Raw genomic sequence first — 9,714 nt, forward strand, 5'->3', positions numbered from 1 at the left:
GCAGAAGGGGCTACCCCCTCCAAATTTTCTAGGTTTAATGCTGAGGATAAATACAACTTATATCCATAATTTCTTCCAAACTCCAAGTGGGTGCAGGTGGAAGCATTTTTTAAATAAATTCTAATTTTGCAAGTAGTGAGCCTGCTTGTAATCAGCTCAACAGAAGTCCAGTGTTCAGGAACCGTTCTCCCAGACAGTTTGAGAATTCTGAATCTGAGTGCAGAATTTGCAGCTTTAGCAAATGTGCTTTTCTTATTGCTGTTGTATTGGACTCCTGGAAATCCTTTTATTTCATATTCTTGTCTGCATATGTATATACACATATAGACATGAACAGTATATATAAAAAATTGAACTGCACCTTGAGGATTTAAGGTCTCTTCCCAGACTTACCACATATATTTCTGTGTTATCCAGCACATAAATTTTAATTCTAAATTCAAATGCAGTGCAAATATATATATATAAATATATATATATCCTATTGTATTTTGGATTCATCTGAACTACAAAAATGGTGCTCAAGTGTTGAGTTAGCTAATAAGACAAAAGCATTCACTAGTGGTAAAATAAACCCACAATGTTATAGTTCAGCTACCCTGTGAAGGTACTTGGGGTTGGAGGCAGCTGATCATACAACGTGCTGACCTCTGTCATTATATGTTGTGGTAGCCATCTCAAGAGGTACATTTCTCCTTATCCAAACTCATTGAGTCCACAGGCAGACAAAAAACAGCAGAAAGAGAAACGTGAATTTCTTTCACTTACCTGAATGGCTTTTTAAATTTAAAGCACAGTTACAGGTGTTTATAGGTCAATATTGTTAACTGTTTCATTGTTGATCATTTTACTAGGAGCTTTCAACAACTATGCTTAACCATTTTGGACAATCTTCCCTAAGACTGTTTACCTTTCCAGTCACGAGACACAGAACTTGAACAAACAGAGCAATTCCTGCCAATAGTTTCTGATTTAGTAAATTGGAGTATTTGCAATTGCTAATTAAAAAGATTAAGGAATAGTTTTCTCTGCCATCACTGCAAATTGTCACTACTGCACAGGCTCTTTGATTTTTAATGTGGCCACTCTATAAAACTTGGTCCAGCAGGAGCAAGAGTAATTTGATTTAATAAGCTAATAAATATTTTTGAAATATGCTTCCTGCAGGTTATAAAAACAGAAAGGTAGAGCCATAACACAGGAAAAGGAAAAATTACATACACTAAAAAATACAGATTTGGGAAAGAAATCCCTACTGACGTAACCAGAATTCACTAGGAATTTCTGTAAGCTAAAAAAACATATTCTCTTTTATCTGATGGCAAAATGCCTTCTGCAGCAAGGTCTAGGGATTGGGTGTTCTCAGCCACAGCAGATAATAAGCTGTGTGGCTTCTTTTATTGAATGAGCAGAGAGGGGAATAAAAAAAAAGATATGGCTTTGTCTAATCTGACTTTAATTTTATGTTGCCTCTAAACTGATGATTTCCAATGGGCTGCAAATAGGTATAGAAATACATTAAAATGCATCATGGAGGGCTGCCAAAGTCAGAAGTGAAAGTTAGCAATTTTGGCAGCTGAAGAAGTCTCAGCTGTCTTCTAGGACCAAAAACAAAATGAGAGGCATGCAGCCCCAAACTCCCAAGTCACGGAAGCTGGATGCTTCTGCTAAAATAACATGCAGTGACATCATTAAAAATGTTGACATTTAAATTGACATAATTAGGTTCTTGAAGTTAATAACCCATCTGTGTGAATACATGGGTGATGCTTACCTCTGGCACTGTGGTTCCGTACATAGTGAAAGCTTACACTCATCTCACATTTGGAGGCCTACTTTGCATATATGGAGTCGTTTAATTTCATCTGATAAAACCTGAGGAGCCGAAGCGTGATTTGGCTGCTTGGCTGGGATCCAAAGCAAATTCTGTGGTAAGAACATGGTAGGATATACATGAGAGCCTGAGGATACCTCTGCCATAAGCGGCACTCGGGTCCAGCTTTGGAAGGTCTCAGTTTCACCAATACTTCTCCTGCTCTTTGTGCATCCTTGTGGAGCCTATTCCAGCCACTGGCTTGTTTCTTTTTTTCCAGTCATCTCATGCCAGTCCTGTAGCAGTTGCCCTCAGATGCTCACTACTCTGCCAAGCACAGATCAAAATTATGGACCCAGGCATCAGAACATTAGCATAAGCAAAAACTGGAAGTTTTTTGGTCCCAATCCTGCTGTGCATGTTTTGTTCATATTTGGGAAAATATGGTTGAGTTACTGCTTTTGGGTGAGGACACAATTAATGAGGACAGTGTCATTTGACACTGAGCTGTACCTTGAAATGCCTCTAACGGAGAGATTATTTGGAGCAAAACTGTTTGAAGTAAGAGCAATGCTCTTGGATATTGCCATCTGACTGTCAGTCAGTCTGTCTGAAAGAGTTGACATGCTGCATTACAGCTAGAGCAGGGAAGGGAAAAGAAAAGAAGCGCTTTGATATAATAACTTCTAAATGATCATTTCAGCACTTTAAAAATAAAATATTTCCTACTTATGTATTTAGACATAAAAAGTATTTATTTTTTATTTTGAAGTTGACAATTTTTTTGTAAAATAGGAACTTTTTTTTAAATATGTTGAGACGAAAAATAAAACAGATTTCATTTAAGTGTGAACAAAATGTTTGCAGTCAAATGAAGAGAACTTCTTTTGCATTTAAAAAAGTCCAGCCTTAGCTATCTCTCTCTGCACTGTCTTTTCAGCATCCTCACAAAGTTTAAAAATCTGTTCCTTACTGAACTCTGTCAGTATATTTCTCTCCGTCCCATTGGACAAAATAGATACCAGATCATAGTATGCATCACAACTAGTTTTAGAAATGATCTTCCAATAATCTAGGCCAAAGTGTTAAGAATAACCACACAAGCAGATGGCATTTAAACATCTGATCTGAATTTCGAGCAAGGCTTCTCTTTTAAACTGGCACTGGTAATTTTGGCACAGTGTTTTCATTGTCCTATAGGTGACTCAGGCTCAGTCAGGAATGCTGCTTAATCATGAGCTGGTTTGAAAAAATCAGTAAATGTTTGCCAATCAGATTTTTGAATGAAATTTTGAAATCTTCTTGATTTGAGTCTGTGACTAGCTGATTAGCACAAAAGTTTTGCATACATACCTGTGTTGGCACTCCCATTCAAAAGAAATTTGCCTATTGCAAGCTGGATCAAGTTAGTAGATTGCACCTCAGGGGACATAGTGATAACAAGAGATACTTTTCGATATTTGCTAGATTAATAACAACAAATGCAGAAAACCAGCATTAAATAATTTCTTTTTTTTGTTGTTTTAGTTTAGCTGTAAATGAGCTGAAATGCAACTTTTATCAGAATGCACACTTCAGATTATTTCAAGCACTGCTTTACCTGATGAAGACATGCTGTTACATGAAATGGTCCAGTCTATCAGATATTAATTAGGTAACAGTGTTTTACAAGGATAAAAGCATTGCTTAATGCTGAAATCTCTTAACACACGGACTGTCAAAAGGGTCTGCTTTCCTTATCTTATTTGTTGGGGAGCCAGTTTCATATGAAATTAATATTTCCATTTGTACTGGATGTGAGTACACTTTTTTGTAAAACAGCGTCTGTGTGATGACAGAATTTATTTCGTTAATTATTATTGCCACATATTGAAGTATTTTCTTTCAATTCAGTAGACTATTTTTGTTTCCATAAATTATCTAATCTGTTTCTCACATAAATGATGGGATGGATGCCTCTGGTGTTAGGGGAGATAAAAAGGGAAAGAAAGATATATTTGAGATTACCTTTAGTCTTATGCAAGTTATTACCTAGCAGTCTGAGAAGGGTTTACAGAAGCGTCTGATAAATATATTTGGAACAAGCCTGAACTGGAACTAGGAGGGCAGACAATGGAAATGCACATCTAGCTTTTGATTTTACCCTTTTTCTCAAAATGCAGATGTATCACTTAGGGCAGAAATCCATCATTTCCCAGTCACTCTCTTAATTTAATTTGTGTTGAGCAGACAAAAGGCACTGTGTTATCTTTTCGGCGTAATGTTTAGTGTTCTTGATCACAGCTTCTCGGTGATTCATTGGACTTGCTCCATGTTTCAGCTATGAGTTGATGAATCTATTGCCTTTGTTCATGCTGTTGTGAACAGTGTTACCCACATTAGACGAACTGGTGAGTGGCAATCGAGAAAATAAAGTCTGTGGTTTTGTTTTGGTGGCATACATGTGTTGGGGACTGGGAAGATCTGTCTTTGACCTGGGACATTTAGCCAATTCTGAATGAAAGTTAGTTTGCCTGTTATAAGCAAAAGGTAAATTTTCTGGAGCATGTCCAGTATTGGCTGGTTCACGTAGAAGGTTTATAATCCAGATCACTCTTGGGTTTTAACTCAAGTCCAAACAGGTCTTTCCACCTCTATGCAAACAGAACCTGCATGGGAATGTCTTACCGTAAGAAAAATAGTACTTTCCCTTATAAACCTTGGCTGCAAGTGGTGGTCTTCTTCTTTCTGCAATCCAGTCCTAGGTACAAACATATTGCCCATTATTTCTTTCCTTAAATAGTAGCATTTGCTTCTGTGAATGAAAGAGGAAGACAGCTTTTCCTTTAATTTAAGAGAAAAGTTGAATAACTCAGCAGCCTTACAATGGATGAATGTCAGTGTGATTTCACCAGAAAATACTTTTGAAACTCAGCTTTTCTTTTCTGCTGAGGGGTAGCTGTTGTTTGAGGGATTCTTTACTGGATTTTGAAGACACAACGCCTGCATTGTGAATAGGAGGAAGTAATCTTACCATCCAGAGAAAAGTGAAATCCAGAGAAAAGTGACTGGCACACCTGGTGGTACCTAGACCAAACTGCATGAACAACCACCTAAATTAGCTGTAAGAATTTAGTGTTTGTACATATGCATGAAAATCAGACATTCTTCATTTGTTAAAGGGACATTGCCAAGACTGGTCGGCCTAAAATTAGCTCTCCAGCTGTGTTTTGCTTTGCAGGCACGTGCATGTCTGTTCTGTTCCTGGAAGCAGCTGGGTGTTGAAACTCACAAGAAACCTGCTCTGCGTGAAATGCAAAAAGAATATGTGATTCTTCAGGATTCTCTCCCTATTCTTTTTTTTTTTTTTCCCCCATCTCTTTATGATCACCATATTTTCTGGCAGAGGACTAGACCTGTCTTCAAAGTTTCTTAGTGCTCCATTTGCTTGGGGAGTGAGAGCTTGAATGCTGAGGTCCAGCTTTCAGCCGTCAGACCAACATGCCAGCTACAGAATGTAAACTGCACAGCCTCCTCAGAGCATGCTCAGCATTCATTTTGAGCTTGGATCCGTGCTTCTGCTTGGCATACAAGTTCATACCAGCACCTTCTAATTGAATACCTGGCTTGATACTGGGAAGGGTACAAGCAACTGGAAGAAGGGGGCACGTGGATTTTATGAGTATAGAGACTCTTACCAGAAAGGTATTTTTGTGTAGCCTACGGGCTTTCCTCAAAGAATAGACAAACAGATTTATTAAACTCCAGAAATCTGTTGTTTAATGGCGGTTTTAGACAACTGCAAACTAATTCTTGGCTTCTGAATTTTGACTCCATACTGCTTGAGCTGTTATGCTTTTACTAGTGCTTAGAAATGAGGACTCCCTTCTCAGTATGGAAGCATAATTTGGAGATACCCTAAGCAGTATTCCAGCAGCATGCATGTCTCCTGGGTGTGCAAAACACGTGAGATTTCCTTCATACATGCACATTAGTGAGTTTGAGTGCAAGTGGAGGGCAGCATCTGAGCTGTATGGAGGAGATCTGACATCTCACTGTCACTGTTTGTTCAGAAGGTGTTTGGAAATGAGCTTGAGCCTCAAAGTGTTATGCCAGACTTAGGCTCTCCTTGGAGTTAGTGTGAAGAGTATCTCTTCTCTCTTATAAAAATATCTGTGAAGTATTTAAGGCATAGAAAGGAAAAAAAATTCTTGTGATAGGGGAAGTTATTCAGATTTTAGAATCATAGAACCATACAATTGTTTAGATTGGAAAAGACCATTAAGATGATTGAGTCCAGCTTTTAACCTAGCACTGCCAACTCCACCACTAAACCATGGCCCTAGGCATCACATCTACAGGTCTTTTAAATACCTCTAGGGATGGTGACTCAACAGTTTCCCTGGGCAGCCTGTTCCAATGCTTTACAACCCTTTCTGTGGAGAAATTTTTCCGAATATCCAGTCTAAACCTCCTCTGGTGGTATTTGAGGCCATTTTCTCTTGTCCTATCACTTGTTATGTGGGAGAAGAGACCAATGCCCACCTTGCTAGAGCCACCTTTCAGGTTTCAGATTTTTTTTCATAATAGAGGTGGCTCAAGCATGACTATCACTGGACTTTGTAAAATTAAGTATGATACAGATTTCTACTGCTAACAAGACTAGAAAAAAAAGTAGACAGTTCAGGGTGAATTTTCAGTAGACCTATTTATCTTTTTCCTGGCCAAACAGGAGCCAAACGGCACACCTGACAAAATCTGGTGGTAATTGAATCACTGTGGAGCCAACAGCAAAGTTTAGTTTCAACTTCATGGAAGAACATAAACATTGCACACCTGTAGACAAAGTACATGGGAGGTTTTTTTCACTATGCTGTCACTAAAAGATTACCATCTGTTTGCTTAGCTGCTGGTTCAATTTAGGTTAATATTTAACTCTCATAGAACGTAACCACTGATGAAACTTTAACTTGAAAATCAGTAACTCCTATTGCTTCCAGGGAGAAAAGAAGGAGGACAGCCATCACACATCGCTCTTCAAGGCTTGATAAAGTATCTGCTGTTAACGTTGTCAAGATGGAGAAAGTGAAGTCAGAGAAATAGTAAATAGCCTGCCCATATCTACAGGGAGTGTCAGGCTGTGCTCCTGAAAGACTGTAGGGTATCTAATGCCAATCAAAACCACAGGAGCCCTGCAACAAAAATTGCTGAACCAGGGCTCATGTTTGTTCCTAGTTTAAATTTGTTGAAAAGATCCTGAAGAGACATAGTTTTCATCTGGACTTTGTGTGATCTCTGCTGTCTTGTCTCTCCTTGTCCTTCACTATGGAACTCCGACAGACAGCTCAGTGGCCATCTCACCTGTCTATTCTTGTCTCCCTTTTTCTTCTTTATATTCTAAGATCTGTGTTCCTGGATGACTCACACAGGTCATCTCCTTTTTTATATGTAACCTCAAGTCCCTGTGACAGTCTGTTCTCATAGAAGTGCAAATCCTATGAGCGTGCTACTCGGATTTTGCCTTGTATAGCTAGGAATTTTAACAAACTGGTGTTGTTGCAGAGCTCAGGAAGCTCTGTGTCAGAGAGCATGTGAGAAGTGACCCATTTCCCCTTGCCTTGTCTATCACAATCCAAACTTGGCCTGCATGAGAATGAAAGACCTTGTAGAAAAAGGTTTTTATGCAGCAAGTTTGATTTGTCAGTGCCAGAAGTGATGTGATCTATCACGTTATTTCTTTGCAAATGTCTCAGCCCAGACACCAGTGAGATTTGTTGCTGTTCAGAGCCTGAGCATGGTCTCAGAAGGAAGCAGAATGCAGCGGTGCTGAGTCTAAAACTGGTCAAGTCTGCTGACAGCTCCCCTGCACTGCAGGACCGTGGGCAAGTGCCTTCTGGAAGGAGATCTTGCAGACAAGCATGCCCTTTGATTGGGCATGTTTTGCCATTTCCAGCGTGGATAAGTGGTCTGAGGATGATGGCAGGGACTTTTTGTGGGATGTGTTCCCTGACAGGATGAAAAAGGTGGGCAGGGGGAAGCTGAGACTAGGCAAGCAACAGGCTCTTCAATACATCCAGTGCTTTTTCTGCTTCCTTCCTAGGGTTTTTATCTTTATATTTGTGATATGCTGTCAATCTCAGATCACTTTCTCAAAGCAAATATAGCATTGTGGATTTGGAAGCATCTCATTCTAGCCCCTCTTGGGGACCAAAGTCTCCTTACAGTGCTCAGTCTTGTTTGCTCTGACCAGGGCAAAGACCTATTACTCTGCAGCCATGTCCCAAGCCGAGAACCACATTTCAGCCAGAAATGTATGGCTGTGCTTTCAGGAAAACAAATACAGTTGTAGTAGCAAAGCAGAAGGAAGGATTAGAATAAGATTATTCTAATTTTGTGCAGTACCTTCTTCTTTTGCTTGTTCTTAGAATTATTTTTAGAATAATTTGCTCTTCTTAGAACATTTTGCTTATTCTTAGAATTGCTTATTCTAATTTCATGCAGTAGCTTCAAGCTTGCAAGCTTTCCCTTGTCCTTCTTGTAGACATCAGTTGAACCTTGGCTAGTGCCTCAGTTACTGAGCTGTAGTTGAGGATGATGAATTGTCATCCCCAGATATTGACTGGGTTGGTGGGAATCTCTGTTGACCCATCATAGTCTGTTGCTCTCATTCAGGAGCTCAGTTTGTCCAAAAGCATTGTGCAGTAGGTGGGGTCAGGGCACATGGGCTTGGACCCCTTATTTTGGGCTTGGAGGTACACCTCAGACCTGGTGTGCCACAGGTGAGTATCCTAGTGTCTCACGGAAGAGTTGCCTGGGAAAAGTCAGAGCAGTAGGCAGCAGAATTGTCAGCCTTGGCTGATCTACCTCCTGCTGCATCTTTAGGGACTATGCCAGCACAGCTTGCCATTGCCTGTAAGCAGCTTTTCTCCACTCTGCCCATAGCTAATGAGAAAGAAAAAAAGCTGCTCTTCTGGTGAATACTATCTCCCAGGAGCCTGCATGCCAAACCTACTATCACTGTTCTGGACCAGGCAAGGGAAGTGGGACCAGTAACATGGCAAAGGGAAGTTGTTTGTCTGCCTGAAAGGGAAAACAGTAACCCATTTTGGGTATTATTGCTGAAAGAGGGTCTCATTCCACTTTGAAGTGGACTACAGCAGAGAGAAGTTGGCTAATGTATAACAGAGAAAGCATGTAAACTGGGAAGAGCCGATGCAATGAAGAGAGCTTTGTCTATGAGAGCTTGTTCCATTCAGGGTTAGGGATCTCCTGTGGCTGCCATGGAATGCATTCAGAAGGTAAAATCAGGTGTTACCTTCATGTGCTGACACCCTGATGAAGCAGGATAGCTTCTGGGCTGCCAGAGGCTCTTGGCCCTGGCTGCAAGAGAGGCAAAGCTGAAGAAAAGAAAATATGAGAGCTTTTAATCCAATACATGTACAATTTCACAGCACAGCAAGGAAGAATCAAGGCTTTTGCACAAAATCATTTCCCAAGGATGTCCCTTGAGGTCTGGTCCTCCTGAGAAAACAAATAAACTGAAGTTGTCCCAAGCAGTGGCTGTAATTCTCTTCAGGCTGCTGCTCTAGCCTGACACTGTCTGCTTCCTCTGGCCTTGCAAATAATCTGCAGGGCACAGCAAGGCCTTCACTAGGGAAGGAAGGGCTGGATGTCCACCCGAGGGTGAGGACCTGTGGTTTCCGCCATGGAGGTACTGAAGCTGCTTGCATGCTCTGCAGCCAAGCAGCAGCTGCTTGGACAGTCAGTGAAGCAGGTGGTTGGTGTCAGTGGTGAATGGCTTTGAGGAAGAGCATTAGCATATGCCACTGGCTCAAGAACAGCAGTGGCAAGGTAATTCTGCTAGCTTGTACAGGGTCAGACCCAGAGGGTCCCAGCCAGCTCGGGCAACATCTATCAGGGCT

The sequence above is a fragment of the Cuculus canorus genome, chromosome 2, assembly GCF_017976375.1.
Source record: "Cuculus canorus isolate bCucCan1 chromosome 2, bCucCan1.pri, whole genome shotgun sequence".
Classification (NCBI taxonomy): domain Eukaryota; kingdom Metazoa; phylum Chordata; class Aves; order Cuculiformes; family Cuculidae; genus Cuculus; species Cuculus canorus.